This window comes from Rattus norvegicus, chromosome 5 (genome assembly GCF_036323735.1).
Source record: "Rattus norvegicus strain BN/NHsdMcwi chromosome 5, GRCr8, whole genome shotgun sequence".
Taxonomy (NCBI): domain Eukaryota; kingdom Metazoa; phylum Chordata; class Mammalia; order Rodentia; family Muridae; genus Rattus; species Rattus norvegicus.
In genome coordinates, this window is record NC_086023.1 from 78,285,072 (window position 1) to 78,308,830 (window position 23,759).

The 23,759-nt window shown below is 43.8% G+C and overlaps 1 long non-coding RNA gene and 1 pseudogene across 1 annotated transcript; one reads left to right on the forward strand and one right to left on the reverse strand.

Annotated features, from left to right (window-relative positions):
* The first annotated feature begins 1,122 nt into the window (after positions 1-1,122).
* LOC120103153 (uncharacterized) lies at positions 1,123-4,593 on the forward strand. The gene is made up of 4 exons (XR_005505261.2): positions 1,123-1,379; positions 2,070-2,554; positions 3,608-3,786; positions 4,409-4,593. It is a non-coding gene; the product is annotated as an uncharacterized LOC120103153 (long non-coding RNA).
* A 10,927-nt stretch (positions 4,594-15,520) lies between these two features.
* Bex1-ps1 (brain expressed, X-linked 1, pseudogene 1) lies at positions 15,521-15,900 on the reverse strand (annotated as a pseudogene).
* Positions 15,901-23,759: the final 7,859 nt, after the last annotated feature.

Below are 23,759 nucleotides of genomic sequence, written 5' to 3' on the forward strand. Positions count from 1 at the left end.
CATTGTGCTTTCTCTGCATTTTCTGTTTCAGTTTGTTTCTTAGACTTCTTGCTTCTGCATTTCTGTATCAGTTTTCTGTTGCTACTGTAACAAATTACCACAAGCTTAGTGTCTTAGACAACAAAAGACAGTCTTACAGTTCTGAAGGTCAGAAGTCCTTAACTTAAGCTGTTCACAGGGTAGTATTCCTCCAAGAGTGTATGAGAGTGAGTCTGTTTCATGTCTTTAAGGTATAGATGCTCTATGCATCTAGAGGTCCAGCCTCTGTGCACTCAAACAAGCACTACAGTGTCTTCAGATGCTGTCCTTGCTCTGACTCTGGCCTTCTTATGTCTCTGTTAGGAAGGCCCTTTAGTAACCCCAAACTACCATAGGCCCTCAAGATCACTAATCACACTCACAATGTCCTTTTTGCACTTAAGAAAACATATTCCCAGATATCAGGGCTGTTAGGAAAGTTCAGAAGGGGTCATTCTGCCTGCCACGATTTCCTTCCTATTTTTGCTCAAACATCATTATTAAAAGCTATGACAGACTTAAAATTCAGATCAGTCTTGACTAGTCTCTTCCCTATCGTGCACACTGTGCCCTCTCCTCCTCTGTAGCACTCAACGGCCACTGATTCAACCAAACTCTATTAGGCCAAGGGTTTTGTGTTGTTCCTTCATAAATTTCCATAGTTAGGGCTGTGGGAAGCATAGCGTGGGTATTTAAGGTTGGCTCGATCAATGAATACAGTAACTGCTGTCTTTATGGGTGAAAGCCATGAAATAAAAAATATCAGCAGTTACTTCTCTCTTGCATCAAGAATAAAGGAAAAAGACAGAGAGGAAAAGAATGTAGGTAAGAAGAATGAGAAGGGAAAGGGAGGGAAAGAAGGAAGATGGAAGAAAGAGGGGAAAGAGGGAGGAGGGGAGGGAGGGACGGGAGTAGGGAGGGAGGAAGGACAGAGGGAGGAGGGAGGGGAAGAGAGCAGGGAGGAAGGAGGGAGGAAGACAGGAGGGAAGGAATCTCCCTTCCAACAGTTACTGAATTACCACAGGAACCAATGCAAGGCAGGTTGAGCAAAATACAAAACCGAAGCGGAGGAATGGAACTTGGAGCCCACGTGGCCAACTGTGGGGCACCTCTGCTCCACCATGCTTCGTCATCCGTTACTCAGCCCCAAAGAATCTTGGAAAAACAAGCATCTTGTTCTGGGATGTCAGAGAAGAGCACAATCGTCCGACGTCCAACGGTGACTTTGAGCAGACAGAGCTGCTTCTTCCTTCCCTCCAGACTCCGGACAGTAACTCCTGGAGCCACGGGAGTCAAAGAGTACATCTATGAAAAACTGGACCCTCACTGGTTTGCTGAACAGGGCTGGTGCTGAGCTGCAGGTCTGGATCCTTGGGGAAGATGGGGGTAGAGATGGTGGACAATCCAATTCTGGCGAGGGAGGTACCATCTCAGAGACTCTCACAGCAGGAAAGTTGAAAGGTTTCAGGCTTCGGGCTCAAGGAGAACACTAGGATGTATTGTTCTCTTTACAGATTGATTAAAACAGCTATTGATACCATAGAGGCAGATATTAGCAAGCCAGGGACACTGAGGAGAGCTCAGGTTTACATGGCAGAGTAGGAATCCAGTGGAAGGAAATTGGAAAGTTCCCCTTTTGGTTCCCAGTTGCCCATTGCCAGGGGTAACCAGTGAGTGCTCAATTAAAGAATGTTGGGTGATTAATATATCTTCTCTCCTGGTTGGTCATTACTGTGAACTGATGGCCAGGAGAGACAAGAATCTAGAAAAACAAGTTAGCTTAGCTGTGAGAATGCAAATCACTGTAGTTACTGACGTTATCTTAACGCAAACGGAAGGCAATACAAAATGCCACAACCCTCACTTGGAAGCTTTGCTTGTACTCTTACCTTAAAATGCTGGAGACCAGTGACTGTCCCAGTGGGGTGTGGTGTATAAAACTACAACACTTTTACTTTCCTCACAGTTTTGAGGTCAGAATTTGGGGAAGGCTGGTCTAAGTAGCTGTCACATGAGGTCTCTCACCTCGTTACACTTGAATGTCTCCCCAGGATCAAAAGCCTTGTCCGGATAGCTCAGTCATGCCTCTGCCAACCGCTCCTGACCAGGCGGGAGTGCTGGGGACCCCCTCCATTTTCTCCAGCACAGCCTGAAGGGCACCTCACTTGTCACCTGATGGAGAACTTCTCCTAAGACTCTGAGTGAGGAGACAAGTTCAAGGCCACGTGGTCTCATCTGACCCATACTTGAAGGTCACCCGACTCATCCTTGAAGGTCAAATGTACGATACATTTTATTCACTCAGAATCGCTGATGGATCATTCAAGAGGATAGAGAGAGACTGACCCTATGGATGGGAAAAGTGTCAAGGAATCACTGAGATATTTTAAAAACATTTCTTCTGCCTCATCTTTTCCTTTCTCGCTGGTTCTTTTGAGAGTGCATCTCCCTGCTCGTCAAAGCACTGAGACAGCCATTCCACTACACGTCTAAATGAGCATTTCACAGAGATACTAACTGAAGCCTCGAGCGATTGGTAACAAACCTTTTTCCATTTCAGTACAGTGTTTATCGTAATCAGTGCTCAGCAAGCAGGTATTAAATTCTGGGCACTGCTAAGTAATCAGAACAATTGTTTATTGATATAAGGAAGAGAAAAAGGGAAAGTATACAGTCCACAGTATTTAAAATTCAAAGCATTGCACCTTGTTGCCACAGAGACTTTAAATCCTGATATATTCTTAGCCATGCCACAGAAATCCCTGGAGTACTTAGTTTCCTGATATATTACAGTCTCTCTCCTTTGTTTCTAAAGTATGCTTCTCATGAAAGTGTGACTTACAGATATATTAGTTTAGAATAGTCTAATACCCTATTGATAGGGTTTTAAAAAGTATTTTCAATATAAGTTCATATTTATCACAATTGAAACACACATAAAAAGATTTTTAAAAAAAAATATTGACTGTAAAAGAAACTATAAATAAAGATTTCAGACCAGGCATGGTGACATACACCTAAGAAGCAGAGACAGATGGAGCTAAGTGAGTTTGAAGCCAGCCTCGTCTATACAGCAAGTTCCAGGCCAGCTAGGGCTACATCTGACACCCTCTCTCAAGAAAAAAAGACAAACAGACAAACAAACAGCAGACGCCATCTGAACATTCTGGGGTCATCTAGGTTTTCAACAGGATTTGTAAACAGGAACAATAGATAAATACACGACCTGGTGGTTAATCGTACTACAGGTGTATGCACAAGCATGTGGGAGCATGTGTGTATACTTGTGTATGTGTGTGTGTGTGTGTGTGTGTGTGTGTGTGTGTGTGTAAGTCACAAATGTTGACACATGAAAAACACAAAGTAAGACTTGCCTGCTCTCTGTGTGAATAAGTTCCAAAGCAGTGCACACATCCTCCACACTTCAAGGGGAAGCTAAGTTCTCCTGACAATGGGTGAATTTAATTCTGCTACACTGCTGCTGGGCTCTGGGCTCACCAGATCCAGCCAGCATTCATAAAGGCTTCAATACGGACAGAAGCAAGAGCCCACTCTTACTTATTGGAAACCTTAAATTTGTTTGTTCCAGTACATCTAAAAGATGGGAATGAAAATGCAGCTTCATTTCTCCTGGGCCTTTAGTGTGTGGGCTAAGAAAGAAACTCCTCAGAGCAGAAACAAAGTAAGATCTCGGAAAGCAGCTCCCAGAGGTATCTTATGTGACAGGGCTTCAGTGTGCGTTTTCTCATCAGCTGGATGCTTGAGCAAGTAAGTAAATGCATAATGACTCCAGGAAAAGCACGACTCTGCCTCCCTTTACAGAATAAATACCCAGACCAGGTAGCTTATGCCGAGGCCCAAAGACATCTCTTTCCTCGTTGCTGTGCACATGGAACTGTCGAATGAAACATGTTTCCACTGTCTTAAAGGGACACAGAACCTACATCACTGTTTACTTATGGCCTAGAGTCTTAGCAAAGACGGACTCTTGGCTTGCATCCATAACTCTTCTCTTCCCCACAGGCTGCTGTATTTCCATAGATCTGGAAGTCCCGTGGGAGTGTCACAGCTGCTACAATTTCAAGTAAAGTTGAAGAATAGTTACCCCACCTTTCCACAAAGAGGGCTTTCAATAGACACTCCCATTGCCCCAAACTGAAAATTCTTCTCTGTTTCAGAGCTGAATGGCCCTGAGCAGTCTAGATCATGTCCTAACATCTTGTGACCCAGAAAGGTCCTGGGAGCATGGTAGCAACAATGAAACAGATTATCTGATGTATTCATTGAGCATTTTCTAGCCATCGTGAGTGGTTTCCTGTGCTTTCTCACTTTACCTAACAAGAACACCATAAACGTTGATAACACTTTCCTTATCATTATCGTTTTGCAGAAGGCCAGATGCTGATGGATTCGACACTCTGCCCGATGACACAGAGCCAGTAGATGACATTCAGAATTCGAGCCACCCAGGAGCGGTACACAGCCAAGCTGCCCCTTTCCAAGTTTTTATTTTGTAATATTCTGAATGTAAAGAGAAACTGAAGCAGTTCCACAGTGAATAGACATAAATCTTACTTAAACCTAACAACTGGTCATGGGTCTGGTGTATATGTTTTTCTTCCTCCTGTCTCACTAAATATTGGATCTGTGTTTTCAAGTATAAATTGCAAACAGGGAACAAGAGTGAAATGTACCATACAACAACAACACGGACACACAGACACACACACACACACACACACACACACACCCCTCACATACTATAATATGATATATATATATAGTACAATGCTTGCATGTGCACAGCCTTATTCTATTTAATATATACATACATATATATATACATATATATATATATACTGATCCGTGTCACACACAAGCATAGCATAGTCTACACAATACACAATACAAACACGCTCCATACATACCCCTACAACTTGCATATATACGATACACACTCTTGTCAACCTCTGTAAAAGTTGTAGACTTTAGGACATGCCACCACTAGATCATTTACACATACCTTCTAATAATAAACATAGTCTCCAGCAAACCATAATATCATTGTCTATCTAACAAAATCAATATAATTTCCATAAAGTCATCTAACACATAAGCCACATAAGAATTTCTGTGTCTATGAGATATTTTCCCATAGCAGTTAAACACATCTAACCAATCAAGAAAGATCCTCACAGGGGGTTGTGGCTGCTTTCAGTCTTCATAATTGTAAGTACGACTGAATGCATCCACCCATGTTCTAAGGCATACATACAGAATTCCTTAGCGGGGCTGCTCTTTGGGATGTACCTAGTCTGAACACTGGAGTTTCCACTCCAAACACTTGTGTATGGTTTGGTAGCCCTAATGCTCATCTATAATAATTCCTGGAGAGTTGTTCATCCCACATTTTATGAAGCCAACAGTAACAGAAAGGATAAACAGTTTGCGATTCACTCTGGCTTCGTGCTCCAAATGTCAAACAATTAGAGGGAACTTCGAAGAGCGAGACATAAATTAAATGACTAGAAATAGCAAGAAGAAGGGGGGGATCCCCCAGGCTGACTCCATCTCATAGCAGAATGGCATACTCCTGGATTAAACTGAAGGGTAGAAAGCCTTGAAGATGTCTACCTAGAGCTCTCATAGAGGTGGGACCAGAAGCAACATCAGGAAACACTTACGAGCACAGCAGTGGAGCAGCAGACCTTCAGTCAGGGGCCGGGAGAGTCTGATACTCAGAGAACAACTGATGTCAACTGCCAATGAGCACAGTTTAAGCCACCTTAGACCTGTGTGCTCTGGAATAGAGCTGATGTGTGGTAAATAATAAAAAAAAAATGGTTTGCCTGCACTGTAGGGCCCCATGGCATCTGCGGGATATCTTTATCTCAGTCAGCAAAGCGTCTCACCCTCTAAGCTCAATCCCATCTCACAGTGCTGGCGGCTACTCTCTGAGCCTGGCAGCCATCTCTCTACCCATCTAGTTCCCAAGGTGGGTCGCTGCCACGCCAGTTTCATACACAGACCGCCCATCTTGAGGCTCTGTGGCTTCCTACTGTGGACTCAATTAAGTCATCACATGAAAGAACACACCACACAATAACCTCTGATCTGATTGATAGGATATAATTTGACCATGTGGACAGCACAAAATCCTGTACACACCCATCCCTTAAAAATAGACATGTCAACCTGTATCTGTGCAGAGAAGAATCTTAACATCTGCCGCCATATTCTCCTAGCTCCTCTCTCTCTCTCTCTCTCTCTCTCTCTCTCTCTCTCTCTCTCCCTCTCCCTCTCCCTCTCCCTCTCCCTCTCCCTCTCCCTCTCCCTCTCCTCCCCCCCTCTCTCTCTCCCTCTCTCCCTCTCTCTCTCCTCCCTCTCCTCTTTCTAAAACTTTTCTCCTGCCCATCCTTCCTACCCGTCCAATGACAGGCCTCGTTCTATCCTGTACCCGCCTTCCTGCATAAAGACATCAACCTGCAAGCTGACACAAGCTACTGAATTTCCCACCTGCTGAATAAAACTTTAGAAAGGAATTTATTTAAGTAACTAGAAATAGAGCACGGCTCCTGCTTTCCCTTTTCTAGCCAATCAAAACAGCCCCTGCGGACACAGCGTCCTCCTCTGTCTAGATGTCTGTCTAATGAGCCTGTGTCTCCCACGAGGGCATCTGTGAAGGCGTTCGAGTCCACCCGGATCATCTTCCACCTCACAATCCTTAGTGCATGTGTGAGACTCCTTTTTCGTGTTTTTTTCTTCTTTCTTTTACTTTTCTCTCTGTTTTGTTGTGAGACGGGGTCATACTGATTAGCTCTGGCTGGCCTGAAACTCTCCATGTTGACCAGGATAGCCTCAAAGTTACAGAGATCGACCTGCTTCTGCCTCTCAATTGCCCAGCCTGTTCTGTCCTAGGATTAGGATAGACATCAGTGCCTAAGAAATCAAAAGGCAGCCGGTATTAAAAGGTTCCAGGTACTATGGCAGGGTAAACTTCCTATGTTTTTAACAAACAAGCTTGGCTGCCTTCTTTCCTACGTCTGTCCCTCTTCCACAGTAAATCCATAAGAAAACATAAAGACTAAGAAAGGCTTGAATCTGGCACAGGGGCTCACGCCTAAAGTCCCAGTGCTTGGGAGAAGGCAGAAGGTTCAGGAGTTAAGTCTGCCTTCAGCTACACAGGGAGTTCAAGGTGAGCTTGGCTTGCATGGGACCTTGTCTCAAAAGACAGATGGACAGACAAAGAAAGATAGGCTAGGAGCTTTGAGAATTTCATATTTAGCACCTTTTGTCTTTAGGGGTAAATTTTTACAATGCATTGCTTCACTGAGTGGTTTTCAGGGATTCCACGTTGCTCAAAGACATATTTTAAGCTGTCATTTAAAAAACACAGATAACTAGCCCACGTTCCATGTACTAAAGTAACTCGCTGACCCTGATTCTGTGTCCTATGGACATGCAATGACTTCTTTTTTTTTTTTTATTAACTTGAGTATTTCTTATTTACATTTCGATTATTATTCCCTTTCCCGGTTTCCAGGCCAACATCCCCCTAACCCCTCCCCCTCCCCTCCCCATCCTCCCCCCATTACCACCCTCCCCCCCAACAATCATATTCACTGGGGGTTCAGTATTGGCAGGACCCAGGGCTTCCCCTTCCACTGGTGCTCTTACTAGGCTATTCATTGCTACCTAGGAGGTTGGAGCCCAGGGTCAGTCCATGTATAGTCTTTAAGTAGTGGCTTAGTCCCTGGAAGCTCTGGTTGGTTGGCATTGTTGTTCATATGGGGTCTCAAGCCCCTTCAAGCTCTTCCAGTCTGTTCTTTGATTCCTTCAACAGGGGTCCCGTTCTCAGTTCAGTGGTTATGCAATGGCTTCTTTTGCAGTGCCATTTTAAACATTTTCCCAGTGAGTGTCGTACAGCATAATGAGTGGTGTAGTTTGAATCTGCATGACTCCCACCCGCCTGTGTTTTGAATATCCCTCCTCATACTAGTGGCATTGCTTTGAGGGCTATGGTGCCATCAGGAGGTAGAGCTTAGTGAACGTAGGTCACTCGGGTAAGCCTCTGGGTTAGACTAGCCTGCCTGCTACTGTGTGGACAAACAGCTACCTTAGACCCAAAGCCACGTATGGAGCCTATCCCACTACCAAGCTTCTTCCGCCATTAACAGGATGAAACTCAGTTAAGGAAACTATGAGCTCTTAAACCTTTCGTCTCTTAACTCATTTCTGTCTGGTATTTTGCCACAGTGGCGAACAAAGGAACTAAATGGGTGAATGTTTATACGGAGGATCTACGAGACCAAACTGGCGTGTGACGGTGCATGTCTATAACCTCAGCACTTAGGAAGCTGAGGCAGGAGGATCTACAATTTGAGACCAGTAGGGAGTATATAGCAATAACCTGCCCCCAGTAACATGAGTTTAAAAAGCTCATGAGTAAATAGTCTCCAACTCCATCCTGGGGGCAACCATTACACCTTGCTTATTTACTACACACAGAGAAAGGATGGAGAGCTGTGTGGCATTATAGTCCACCATTCCTAGACAAGAGCAGATGGCAGACAGGATAGATGAGTGACTGTGCTCTCTGGCCTTACAAGACAAGTCGCTGGAGCCTTTCTGCTTCTTTCCATTGTCTCTTCCCTCAGCTATCCCTGCCTCTGCCAAATGCCGGGACAGCTCCATCATTCTCTCTGCCTTAGCCAAGGACCTACTCTCCAGCCAGCTCATCCATCACCGCTACTGTCTATCTGAGCCCTGCTCGTCCCGTCTGCTCTGCAGTCATGGGCACCAGCGCCTCTCCAGCCCAGCAGTGAGTTATGCAATTTCCTGTCATAAACCAGGGACTCCAGAAACCTCTGGGGCTCACTGCGCTTCACTATGAGCCTTTTCTTGCCTCTACTGCTAGGATATGGAAGATTAGAATTTCTCAAGAATAAAGGAATTTTCCACTCCCTTTCAAAGCTAAGAAAGAACTGATCACATACTAAAGGGAAGAAATGGAACGGAAATGAAAGCCCATGGGTGGCCTTCCTTATCTGAAAGCCATGGAGACTGTAACCCAGCTACAGGCTAGCTCTGGCAGTTTATGAGAAAATGCCTGTGACTTCCATAACTCAGAGCGCCTGACATGAGGCAAATGCTCAAAACGTTAACTTGGCTTTTCGTGTATTACAGAATTTTATCCTAACTTGTAGCTTAACAAGTTGTTCCATTTTGTTTTGTATATGTATGTATGTATGTATGTATGTATTTGTGTATGTATGTATTTGTGTATGTGTGTATGCATGCATGCATGTATGCATGTATGTATGTATTTGTGTATGTATGTGTATATGTATGCATGCATGCATGTATGTATGTATGTATGTATGTATGTATGTATGTATGTGTGAGTATATGCACATGTGTGCAGGGACCTGCAGAGGCCGTGGAGGGCATCTGACTCCCCTGAGAGCTGGAGTTTCAGGCCGTTATGGAGCACCAGATGAAGGAGCTGAGAACCAACCCCAGTCCTCTGGAAGAGCAGCTGAGTCACCACTTCAGCCTCCAGTTGCTCAAATTTTAAGTCATGCTTTCCTCACAGACCTATTTCAAAGTGAGACGCTCGCAGAGAACAAAGCGGGGTCTCCTTGCTACTATTATTATTACTTCTGTGCTCATTACTGATTGCTTAGCTTTTCGTTTCTTTTATTTCCCCTTTTGAGACAGGGCCCACCTTGCAGTCCAGTGTGAGCTTACCATTCTCCTGCCTCAGCATCACGAGCAGGTAGGTGACAGGTACCCCCACCACGACCCACTGAAAAATTACATTTGAGTAAACAGATAAAGGTGGGATTACAGGAAAAACTAACAAAAATAGAGATAAACTAAGGCCAGAAGGAGATAAGATAAAGTAAGAAAAATGAACTATACAAAATATCACCCATGCTATATTTTGACATCAGAAGGAATAGGTCATACCTTTGACTAACAATTTTTTTCAACTAGAGTAAAATCAGCACCAAACCCCAGCTACTTACAACATAAAATTTAAAAAGTCAGTGGTAGGTTACCCAGCCACCCCTGAAAAAGGAGCCTGAGAGACGAATCTTCACATTAAGGGCGTGTGGAGATAAAGCTACAATGTGCAGGCTCACAGTAGGGCTGCAGAAAGAGGCCTCTTTGTGAAATGTCACTGACCATCTTCATTCCAGAAAAGCATCATTTATAATTAACTTGAAAGAGAAAAACTCCAGCTATCATCCAGAGACAGCAATGACCTCTCCGGATAACTACTGTTCTCTAATACGCAAATCTTACTATAACTGTTTACTTAAAAAGCCCCATCATTACTGTAAAGTGTTTTGAATATTGTCTTTTGCTCTTGCTGTATTTGGGCCAACTCTTTATGTCAATATTGAAGTATCTATACTATCATTTGTTAAGATATATTTTATTATTTTTAATACAGTGTATGTATGGGGGTGGGGTGTTCACATAAGTACAAGAGCCCTTAGAGGCCAGAAGTAGGTGTTTGTGAACCATCTGACATGATGCTAAAGCCAAGCAGGGCTCCTCTGAAAGCCCCTATACTGTCATTTTGATATTTGTTTAATACCACATAGGAAAGGTATATCTCAATTAATTTAGCTAAACCCCAAGAATGTCTGATTAAATTATTTTCAAATTCTATCATTACAAATAAATATTGTAAATCCTTCCTTAAGAAACAGCATGAACCTAAATTGAAGACATCTTAAATATTAACTAACTTTCTTCAAAAAGTCAGAGTCACAGTTAGGGGAAACGTTGACCTGGTAAAGTGCTTTCCATCCATGACAACTTGGAAAAAGTCAGGCATAGGCGTGTGAGCCTCAGTACTGGTAAGGAGGAGAGGCTAGACCCCTGAGACTCATACACTATGGAGTCCAGCAAAGCACATGAGCTCCAGAATAAGTGAGAGACCCTGTCTCAAAAAAAAAAAAATTGAGTTCAAGAATGACTACAGAGATACCCAATACGAACCTCTGGCCTACCTTCCTACACACACACACACACACACACACACACACACACACACACACACACACACAGTGGGGCAATGGGCAGAAAGAGAGGAAGTGTAAAAGTCAAAAAACACAAGGACAAACAGAAGGCCCAGCCTCAGCCTGAGAGAGGGTCCTGAGGAAGGGATGAATGGGAGCAAGGAAAGGAAGACTCAGAGTCAGTGATGGATACAAGCTGGCAGCTCTGTGATCTGCTGGAGAGAGCTCTCTGTCGAGATTACTCTCTCTGGCAGACCAAAGACTAGTCTTTTATTTCCTACAATTGCATAAGCTACTTCCTTAGAAAATTGCACAACAGTTTAATCATTTACTCCAGGTTTCCTTTTGATCATTTCATAAATCAGCATTTTATAGCTTTAGCCCCTTGACTCTTAGAAATAGAAGCTGAAATACAGGGCACATTCAAGGTAAATGAGCCAAACAGGAGGTATGTTTTTGTTGTTGTTGTTGTTGGGATTTTTTGTTTTGTTTTGTTCTTAAGCATAGCAAGTTCTATGCAGTTTGCAGGGCACAGTGCTTACGATTGCCAAGTCTAGACATAGATGTTATTTTTATGTCAGAAAGTTAGCTTTTTTTTTAAAGTATAATATCACACACACACACACACACACACACACACACACACACATTGCAATACAGCGAACTCTTGTTATGCCAATGTGAACAGCATTGAAGTTCATTTTTATAAATCTTAGCTGCCTCAATACATTCTCTTAATCTTTGTATTTTTTCTTTTTTATCTTGGCAGCTCCAAGACTTATTATTGGAAAGTATTAAGCAATCCCAGAAAGTAGGAATATCATTAAGCCATTATCTTTTTTCTTGATACCAGAATTTTGTCCATCCCAACCTCTATTTGGAGCATATATAAATAACTGCCTTCTTTAGGGAGTAGAATATCTGGGTCAAATTTAGTTGTTGATGGCTTCCATGGAGGAGAACACCATTTTGCCACTAATATTATATAACCATCTATCTAAGACCTATTTCTTAACTATTCCTCTCTTTTGTGATCCAGGTTTTCTCCTCTATTGACCAGATCATGTCTCCTTCCTTAATATCTTTCCAACTAAACTGACTCAGTAGCTGCCTCTGTTATTTTGGGTCAAGGAAGTCCCTCATACAATTCATATTGCATCCTTATATTTTGCATAGTTGAGATATCCTTTAAAGAACAGTTCTTACACTGATTTATGTATTTCTGAACTTCTGTCGAACTCATGTTTTCAGAGGTCTTTCCCACAGCCTTCAGGGCAGCCCTGAAGGTTACAGTATCACCAGACACATTCTTGCTTCCAGGAATTGTACTGTTTCTGGAAAACATGGAGTTATTAACCTTTGCAGGTAGAACATTTCCCGACAGAGAAACATGAAGTAAAATATGTACATTATTATAGGCAAACAGCTTTACACCTACAGCGACCATCAGCACTCAAGGAGACACACGTACTGCTGACTCTGCTCCAGGGGCAAGGCCCTTCTGAGACCTTGTCAGACCTGGCAGACAAAATGAGAAATTGTTCCAGCTTAAAGGAGACTCAAACCTGGGTGGGTGGGAATGATAACCTAACATTTGTTTACTGTGAGCATTGACTGTATAGTAAGCCATAATATGGAGTCAATCTCTGTTTCTTGGTTTTGATAATTCTGGTGAAGAATTCCATACTTTTAAGAAACAGAAGGAATTAGTGATAAGCCTAACAGCTCTAGCTTGCTCTTCAGCACTTGAAGAAATATGCAAAACACTCTCCTACACAGTTCACAGTGAGAACCAGAATGCAGAAGAAAATAGGGCAGAATGGTAAAGTGTCAATTAAGGAAGTTTGATGATATTATCTGGCAACTATTTTTTTAAACATTTTCCCTGTTTTTCCTGTGGTATTTATCACCTCTAATATGCTATATACGTTTTTATTTATTGAAGTTTTTTTAAATGTTCTACCCTGCTACAATGTAGCACCTAATAGATTTTGAATTAGGTGAGGGTTTTTTTCTTAAATCTTGGGGGTCTGGGATGCATAAGAATGCATGTGTGTTAACTGGGTGCACACCAACCAGAGCACATCTGTAGTGATCAAAGAGATCTTCAGGTTGGTCCTCACTTTCCACCTATCTGTGGGTATCTGAGGTTCTCTTGTCTCTGCCTGCCTTCTTGCCACAGGAGCACAGTGCTTACAGATACACACAAATATACCAGGTTCACACCCGATTCACAGGGTTCTAAGATCTGAACTACTTGAGTGGCAAATATTTGATCCACTGAACCATCTCCCCAGCCCAGATTTTAGTTGTCATTTTCATAAATGTATCCCAAGTTCATAGAAGAGTGGCTAGCATGTAATATTGACCTTAGCAACCAAAAAAACATTAGAAAAAATAAATGTTTACTTGCTAAGTGAATGGATAGTTGTTGAAAGAAAGAGAAAAAAAGAAAGACGTCTGGGATTCAGTAGACACAGCCCTCTGGGAACTCAGTTTCAGAAGAGGAGCCATGTTATGGGAGGCCTCACAGGTAGGTCTTAGCTCTGTGTGGAGGAGGAGCCTGGTGAACAGAAAACTTTAGAAAGGTCAGTACAAGTTGAGAATGAGAAACCCCAAGAGTTACCCTCCAACCACAAGTCCATCGTCACAAAGAGAAGAATGAATAAGAGAAGGAAAGGCACCCAGGGCTCTGTATCAGCCACATTCAATCTGCATATCCCATGTTCACAGCTCCCCTGACAGATAAACACCATGATGTTTGCTCTTTGCACCTGACCATGACCCTACAGTTTTCTACTCCTTGGGACTTACTTGTGTTTTAAATGCATTGCACGCTAAATCCCAAAGCTAAGAGGCTTTTGGCACATCTGTTAGAGATAAAAAATACCTAGCTTTTGGCTGGTCATTTTCAACTAGCCTGTGCGAGAGCAATGAACCAAGAAAAAGAGACTGCCCGTCTGGAGTCTACACTTGAGCAGTTCACGTTCAAGAAACCGACAGAACAAAGCTAAAGACAGCCTGTACACACGCCTTCAGTTCAGACGGTGTTTGGATTAGCTCCTACTTGAAGCAAGCTGCTGTGGACATTAATGGAATCTCATTTATTTTTCATTTTATACCCGAATTCCTTGTCTAGATGACCTGTTTATGTTGGCAGTCTGGGTGACACTTAAGCCCAGAGATATCTGGTAGGTATTCAAAAAGTAACTGTTAAAAGAAGTAGTTCAAAGAACCAGGCAAAACCAGCTTCCTGCCAATAGACTATGGAGCCCGCACATCTTTGTGATTACAGAGGTAAGATTTTTCTAAGAGGCCTCCAGACACTCTTCCCACCCTGAAAACACAGATCTCTGCCTAACAAGAGACAAAGAATGTCTCTAACACTGAGGCTGAACTGGGTTTGTGACTTCCCTTGACCAATTGTGTTTGAATGAAGCCCCATGAATGTCAATATTAAAAGGCATGCGGGCTTCTGTCTCCTGTTCTTGAGGCTCACTGACTGGTAAGAAACCATAGACAAAAAGAAACTTGTCAGCAGACCCTAAACCATCCTGCTTCCAGCAGAGGTGGAGAGGATGCAAGAAAAGCTACCTGGAATCTTCCAACCCCAACTGAGGGCAGCTAGGTACCAAGTACCTCCAAGCCAGTCATGAACTAGAGCGTGCTAAGCCGTCAAGCTCTTGCTGCTTCTTTAAGCTGCTTCTGATAAACCAGGTTTCTCATTCCAAGCCACTGAGTTTGGGAGTAGCTTGCTATGGAGGCCAGACAACTAGGACAAGCCTCATTTTTTACTATCTAACCTTGCTGTATGTGCAGAAAGAATGCATTAGAATGCTTACATTTTAATATATGTTTCCAGTTAGTGATTCCTTTCTTGCTTGTGTGTGTGTGTGTGTGTGTGTGTGTGTGTGTGTGTGTGTGTGTGTGTTTGAGACAAGATCTCACACTCCCTAGTTCAGGCTGGCCTTGACTATGTAGTCCAAACTGGCCTCAAACTCACAGCAATCCTCCTGTCTCAGCCTTTTGAGTGCCGGAAGTATGGGCATCTAGCTAGTGGGGAAATTTTTTTTTTTCTGGGACAAGGTCTCATGTAGCCTAAGGTCATCTCAAACTTGATAATGTAGCTGAGGATGACCTTGAATCCCTGATTCTCTTCCCTCTACCTTCTAGATGCTGGGCAGCTAGATGTCAAAGCAGGTTGGCAATGGTGAGGTTTTTGGTTTTCTGGGTTTTTTTTCCCTTTTTGATCTGCTTTATTAGGTTCACAATATGTGATATGGACCTTCCCATGCAACTGATAAATTTTGCTAACCAAAGAATTACAGGCACAGTAAACAACACAAGTTTCAATTAGAAGCTGGTAACAGGAAGAGATCCACACAAAAGGAGTCACCTCAAAACTTGTACAAAAGTACATCACAAAGCAGGGGTCCCCATATCAACTTCAGAGAAAACCTCATGACTCAGGGCATAAGGCAAAACTCATCATGGTGGTCAGGGGTTGGGGGGGGTCAGTGCTAACCACTCGCAGACTATGGCTCAGCTGCCTTTCCCTCTACTTTTCCATGAACTGTATCTTATCCTCCCCAAACCTTTGAACATTCTCCTCTCTCATCCTTGCCTGGGGCTCTCCAACCCTATGCATCAGGTCCAGTCTACAGTAGGCAACAGGCTGCCTAACCCAGAACCGCCTGCGACCTCCCCTAAGTGCACAGTTTTTGCCAACCCCGAAAGTCAGGGCTGAAGCTGGCTCAGTTTTGAGAGTATGTTGTGGCCTTTCTTCCTTTTCCTCCTTTTTCTGATGGTCATTTTCCATGTTTTATTCCTTGATCTCGGACTCCATTACTCCTGGGCCTATCCTTGCCTTCTTCTCTTCCTTGCAATGCTCACCACCTGCTCCTCTCTTCCTCCGTTTGCTGCTTTCGGTGGCCCTTGCGCTCTGCGCCACCAGGAGCAGGTGCCTCCATTCGGGATGGTGGACTGGAGAGCAATCAATGAGATTTTTTAATGAAGTATTTTGGTTTTAAGATTGGCCTTTAAAGTACTTTGCTTCGCTCCTTTTTATAACGTTTAAAAATATTTCACAGGTGTAAGAAAATGTTTATAAGCACAAATCTCTAGCATTTGGAAAGTGGAAGCAGGAGGATCGAGAATTTAAGGTTCTCCTTGGTGGGTAGTGAGTTCAAGGTCAGTCTAGAATACCTAAAGCCCTGTCTCAAAAACCAAACTTCACTCCATGAACAAAGGGCAAAAGCATGAGTCTCTTTACTATGCACCTTATAAAGTAAAAGTAAGCACCCATTTGTAATTTGAAAAGCAGTAAAAGGAAGAAAAACTGATTCTTAAACGGGGGATAGCACTGCAGGCACACACAAGACAGTGCTCCCTTTGAAGTCTGCCTGGCTCCTGTACTGGTGGGAATCTCATTATCGCTCTTTTTATGCAGTTTTTCTACCATTACGCTAAATGCCAACATATTGATTATTTTATTTTCCATTTGTTCTAAAGCAAATCTTAAAATATTTGGAAGGGCCGTAGAAAAAATTAAAACCAGTCTCTGACGTCTACCCAACCTGGACTGAAGCCCTAATGATCAATTTGGAGCCCTTGTGTTGATTAATTGCTCCCAAACTCTTGGCTGTACTTTGTAATTGCCCGGGGACCTTTCAAATGTCCTGCAGCCCAGGTGCCACCTCCAGAGGCTCCGATTTAATTGGTTTGATGTATGGTGGCCAGAGCAGCTGCAGCAGATGACAACTGAGCACCATTTCCCCACCTATAAAATGTGCAGGGCCGATGAGGATCACACATTAGTGGAGGGAAGTTACAGGGAAGAGGCATGGGACTGCACCTCCTGTGCTTGGGACAATGCACGGTGTGATAAAGTTCAGCTGGTTTTCTTCCACAGGGCCCCGCTATTTCACACTAGCAAAATCACGAATTTAAAATGTCCCCTGCCTATCTAGTGCTGGGATCATACGAGGTGCTCTCTACTATGTCCACCTTACTCTCTTACTGTCTTTCAGCTGCCTTGCCCGGCCTCATTACTTTGCAAACATGTTACGTTTGGATACAGAAGAAGCTTAGGAAAGAGTTGCTTTTAAGAAATCAATACTGTTAACAACCTGGGTGCAAAAAAATAAAAAATGTAACATGAGATGTTCAGAATGTTCCAATGAGTGGAGGACAAAGAGAAACAGGTAGTCTTTGGTTTCAATGTCTTGATATAACCTTTGACTACTCCATTGTAATAGTTCAAGTTAATAAGTGTCCTAGTTACTTTTCTACTGCTGCATAAGACATCATGACCAAGACAACATGCAGGAGAGTTTATTTGGGGCATATAGCCCCAGAGGGTGAGTCCTTCATCACAGCCATGGATAAGCTCGAAGGCAAGCAAGCACAGGTACTGGAGCAGCTAGGAGGTCATATCTTCAGTCACAAACAGAAATGGAGAGCAGACCTCGAGCTCTCAAAACCTGCCTCAGTGGCATACTTCCCCCAGTAAGGCCATACTTCCTAAGCCTCTAGAAACAGGGCCACCATCCGGGGACCAAATATTCAAATGCCAGAGACTATGGAGGACATGTACATCTCATGCAAGCCATCACGATGTGAGATCCCCTCCCCAAAAAAATAAAAAGCAAGCAAGAAAATCTTGGGCTTATGTCTACTAGCCTTATGATGGGTGAAAACTTAGAATTGTTAGTACCTTAGACATAAGTGCAGCCCCCATTTAAAGATTATGTCTTTTAACTGAAGAGAGAAATACACTAGCATAAATTCTCCCTTCTCCTCTACTATGTTCTAAGTCTTTGGTGTTTATTTAGCATACAGTGTTCAAGTCTGTGCGAATGCCACGTTGGTATAGTTGCATACTCACATTATAGACCTGTGATAGTTTGTATATGCTTGGCCCAGGGAGTGGCACGATTAGGAGGTGTGGATCTGTTGGAGTACGTGTGTCACTGTGGTCATGGGCTTGAGACCCTCACCCTAGCTGTCTGGAAGTCAGTATTCTGCTAGCAGCCATCAGATGAAGATGTAGAGCTCTCAGCTCCTCCTGCACCATGCCTGCCTGGATGCTGCCATGCTCCTGCTTTGATGATAATGGATTGAACCTCTGATCGTGTAAGCCAGCCCCAATTAAATGTTGCCCTTGTAAGAGTTGCCTTGGTCATGGTGTCTGTTCACAGCAGTAAACCGTAAGACCTATGATGTCTGTCAATAGTCATTGTGTGGGGAACATTTTTCCGTGCACATCAACGCAAAAATTTGCCTTGCAAATTGGAATGAAAATACCTTTCTCTAGTTCGATTTATGGGCTAAATGTGTGTGTGTGTGTGTGTGTGTGTGTGTGTGTGTGTGTGTGTGTGTGTGTAATGCAGTGATATGGACACATGGACCTAGAAACCAGAGGAAGATATCAACCATCCTGCTCTATCTTAGTTCCTCAAGACAGTCTTTCACCTGCCTGGAACCTCACTATTTTAGCTAGTCTGTCAGTGAGCTCCTGTGATCCATCCGTCTCCACTGCCCACTGCTGATGTCACATGCACATGCACCCATAGATAATCCTTTAGACTGTATAATATCGGTGCTATGCATTCAAAGTCGGGTCCTCATGAAAGTGCTTTGGCCCACTGGGCCGTCTCCAAATCTGAGTTGGGCACTTTCAAGGCCTAAAGCGAGTGCTAAAGAGTAGGCACCGATGATAACACAAGTCCTTCTTTGATTAAGTAAAGTTTGGAATAAAAAAAAAGAACTTTAAGATGCATCTTCCTTTGGACTGCTACTCCTCCAGAAAGCTCTGAAGTAGAGCTTCCGTCTGTCCGTGGAGAAGGAATGCCTTGCTCAAGGGAGGGCGCCGTGGGTGGTGGAAACCCTAAGGGAATCAGCGGCTGGTCTTGCCTGGGTCTTTGCTTACATTTCATCCTGTGCACCTGCCAGATGCCAAGAAAAATACGTGTGCTTTGGAGAGATGGCTCTCTTTAGCTCCCTCCTCTGATCTTCTTCTGGACTCTGTGACCCACCCACCCCACGGAAGCTTCCCTAAGCAACTGGGCTGAGCACCTGGGAGGAAAAAGAACTGTACAGGGGTCAACAAGCCAGCATTCCAGGGAGGAGCACTGGGGTTGGGCACATCAACTGGTTCAGCTGCTCTCCTCGACACACCCTCGATCTGGACTTCTGTCCAAGCCGCTTCCTCTTTCACCACTGAACCCTGCAAGCCAAAGCCCCCAGCCAGGTCTCCTGCCACCCCTTCCTCCTCAGCCAGGCTCTGTTTCCCATTTCTTCCATGCTCCGTCTCTTAAGGCCTCTCCACTGCACCTCGGCAAGGAGCAGGCTGCCTTTGATCTTTCAGTACTTCTGTGAGCATTCCCCAAATGTTAATCAGATTAATTAGCTCCTTGCTGCAGCTGTAATTCCATCATGCCTGGCCAGCCTCTGAGCAGTGTGCAGCCAGCCTAGGAGAGACCTCCAAAACCAGTTTGCTGCAGTGTCTTGACAGCTTTAGCCCCAGTGATCACGTGGGAAAAAAAAAAAAAAAACCACCTAGCTGTGCCCAGTCTCAGTAAACCATTTTGTTGTTTCTCTTAAGATTTTTTTTATTTATTATGAAAAGTTTCGAGACTGGGGAATTTAGTTCGGTTGGTAGAGTCTGTGAGTGAGTCTACAACTGACCCAGCAAAACAGCACCAGCAAAACAAACAAAACAACCGTATTAACTCCTCTACCTTCTCCTCTCTTCCTCCTCCCTCTACTCCCCTTGCCCCTTATTTTAATAAAGAAAAAGAGAAAACAGTGTTCCAAACGTACCCATTAAATAGACCCGTATAGTAAAGGTCTTAAGTGCAACCCAACAACTCCATTAGACCCTAACATTTCTGCTATACCACCTCAAAACAACAAAGCAAAGCAACCTTATTAAACACAAGAGGTTAAGTGACTTTCCCAGGCCACATCACATGCCCTAAGGGTCTAAGTCACAGGACAAAGAATCTATGCCCCAAAACTCCAGCAACAGCCCTCTATTACAATAGAGTCCTGACTCCCAATCCCTTCTTTCTCTATGGAATGAAATTGAATAGCGTGTGTGTGTGTGTGTGTGTGTGTGTGTGTGTGTGTGTGTGTGTCTTTGCGTGTGCACGCACCCCCACAGACACATACACGCATGCACACACGCACAGACACACTCACTCTCTCTCTCTCTCACACACGCACACACACACACACACACACACTCTCCACACAGGCATGTATACAATACTGGGGATCAAACCCAGGACCTTTCACATGCTAGGCAAGCAATTTACAATTTAGCTACCTACCCAGGCCTTGGATTTGGTTTGGTTCGGTTCGGTTTGGTTTGGTACGGTTCGATTTGGTTTGGTTCGGTTCGGTTTGGTTCAGTTCAGTTCGGTTCGGTTCAGTTCAGTTCAGTTCAGTTCAGTTCGGTTCGGTTCGGTTTGGTGGCAGATGCACAGGTGGTTAGTGCCATGTTGTATTTTATTGTGCTTTATTTCTATATTAACTTTCACCGTGTACCTTATGTTGTCCTTGAAACCACTCTCTTGCCTTGGCCTGCCAAGCGCTCGGACTGCAGATGTGTGTCCCACGCCTGGCTGTGTCTATATCTCTACAATCCTTGTTTGACTCCATGGTTTTCTTGCTTTCAACATCTGTACACACAGATAGCTCCATCTCCTTTTCTTTATCTTTCTCCCTGTATGTTTTTTCTGCCCTTCACTTAGCAGCTATTTCACCGTCACCTGCTACACACCACGTGCCTTTCTAAGCCTTTAGTCTACCCGTCAGTCTTTCTCTCTGGGCGGCTTTCTCGTTGACATCTCTTGGTTTCTGACCATCTAGAGACCCAAATGCCCTCTCTGTTCCTTTTATGCTCTCTGCTTTTCCACCTGACAGCTCCCTGACCTAACTATAAAAGCGCGTGGAGCCATTATTTCCCCTCTGTTGTGGGTTCACATAGGAAATCTGTGTACTCTGATAGCAGGTTAGCAGTTTTACTGAGCTAAGAAATCATTCCCCATCGAGGCGCTCTGACTTTTGCAGTAGCCACTCTGGAATCGTTCCGCCCACCCAGGATCCCTGGCATAACTCACCAGCCTACAACGCACACGGTTGCTTCCAGGCCACTCTGGGTCTGTTTCTGGCTAGATAGAAAGTTCTCAGCCTGGATCTTTAAGGACATTACTGACCCACGTTCCTGCTTCTTCACCTCACCTAATGCATCTAAAAAGCAACCTTGTTCATTATGTCTTTCAGTCAAGTACCCGTCTCTTGGTGCAGTATGTTTCCTTCTAGCTGATGGGCCACAAAAGTCTCATATTCTCTCTCTCTCTCTCTCTCTCTCTCTCTCTCTCTCTCTCTCTCTCTCTCTCTCTCTCTCTCTCTCTCTCTCTCTCTCTCTCTCTCATTTTCCCTGAAAACCCGAGATGGGAGGAAAGTGAGCCAAGAACTTACAAATGGGAAAGGATGAGAAAGTCTGGGCAGTTTCTTTCCTCAGGGGTTAAAGAGCTGTCAGTGTCAGAGGCAACTGCAAATAGTTTGCCTCCGGATTAATCTTTGGGGAAGCAAACCTGTTCTGAGCTGAAGAGGCAACAGCTGCACTCCTACCAGCACATTCCATTCCACAGAAGCCTCGGAACACTGCTGAGGAGACACTGCCTTAGCAGCAGGGAGAGCTCCAAGGAAAAACACGGAGGAGGTCTGGAATCCCCACCCCCAGAGCGGTAAACTCCGGGTTGTGTTCTGGGAAGACATGTTGGACCAGAAGATGGCGTCGATCCACACACGAAGATTGACACAGGCACACTTTAGACCACTTAAAAAAAAAGTCCCCTCGCTCCAAACAGGTTTACAATGCTAGAAAGAGATCATTTACCTACTTCCAAGGGACAGAACCCCTGATGGTCAGCTCCCTTCGGAGTTCAGTAATTACGCTCATTTAGAAGATAAATTCGAGCTGTCTGAGAAGAAAGCATTCCTAGCAAGGCAAGATTGCAAAGCTTCTGCGCAGCTGGATCTTCCTGGGGTTTAGACAGCCCATCCTCAGGGGCACCATTTCACTAGACCCCCTCCTGGATGAAATCGCTTATTAAAATTTCAAACCCCTTTTATTAAATCAAAGGAATAAGTCAGTGTTAAAGACCCACTAAGCTTAATTTAAAAAAAAAGAAAAAGAAAGAAAGAAAGAAAGAAAGAAAGAAAGAAAGAAAGAAAGAAAGAAATTGCCCCCTTCCGGGTCCCACTCAAATCTTAACGGCACTTCCGTGGGGTCTTTATGCCCGCAGATACAGGCGCCAAATGCACTTCAGCCAATTTCCAGAGTTCAGCCCACAGGGAAATGTACGAATGCCAAGAGGCCTGGCAGGAGAGTTTGCAGGCCCAGACCTTCCATGTGAACCGTGGACTACCTACCTATTCTGAGAATTGCTGCCCTGGAAATGCCCCCGCCCCCATCTTGGAACTAGAAACCCTTTTGTGGCTCTGAGTCTCCTTTTCTTTGCTCTGGAGCTGAAAAGTCACCCAGGACTTTGTCCTCCTAACACCTGACATGTAGCCCACTCTCCTGGCGCCTTTTCTCTCTTACCTTTCACCAGTTCATTATTCTTTTTTTTTTTCTTTTTTCTTTTTTTTTGCGGAGCCGAGAACCGAACCCAGGGCCTTGCGCTTACTAGGCAAGCGCTCTACCACTGAGCTAAATCCCCAACCCTCATTATTCTTTTAATATGCTCTTCTATTCTTTTTTTTCAAATTTGTTTGATAGCTAAAGTTGGATGTATTGCATACAGTGTATTCCGAAGCATTTGTTCATCAACAGAAGGACAGATAGTGAAGTGTGGTACAAGTACACAAAGAAATTTTATTGAGCCAGAAAGAAAAATGAAACTGTAGGAAAATGGATGAATCTGGAAATTATTACATTACGTGAGCTAGCCCAGGTTAGGATAATGAATACTGCTCGTTCCCTAATACAGGGGCTCTACATTTTAAACTTTTATAGCTGTGGTATGAGCACAGGTATGGGTTATAAAAGTAGAAAGAGGGCATTGAAAGGTATAGAAGGAGGTAATGAATGCATGTAATGTGAGAGAGTGAGGAAGGAGGGGTGCAGGGAGTGTAGGGGGATGGGCAGCCAGAGTAGAGGAGCAGCAGCATTCAGAATAACAACAACCAAAATGGCATAATGAAATTGTGTATATTAACTGTATTAGTCAGGGTAAGCTAAAGAAGAAGGACTTATAAGATATGTGTGTGTGTGTATAGATAGATAGATAGATAGATAGATATCTATATGACTTATTAGATTTATAGAGTGGCTGTGACCCAGCTAGTCAACAAAATGGCTGCCGACCAACAGACAACAGAAAGTCCAAGAATCCAGTAGTCGTTGAGTCCATGAGGACTGAATCCTGAAGAAGTAGGCTCTAAAGCCAGTGAAGGAATGAGCTTGCTAGTCAGTGAGAGCATGCAGGCAAAGAGCAAAAGATTCCTCTTCCTCGTCTTTTGTATAGGCTCCCAGCAGGAGGCAAGGCCCAGATTAAAGGCAAGCCTTCCACTTGGAATGATTTAATTAAGAAAAATCCCTCACGCTGCACCCAGCTGCTTGGCTTTCAGTTAATTCCAGGTGTATTCAAGTTGACACCAAAAATAACCATCACACTAATTAAAAACAAA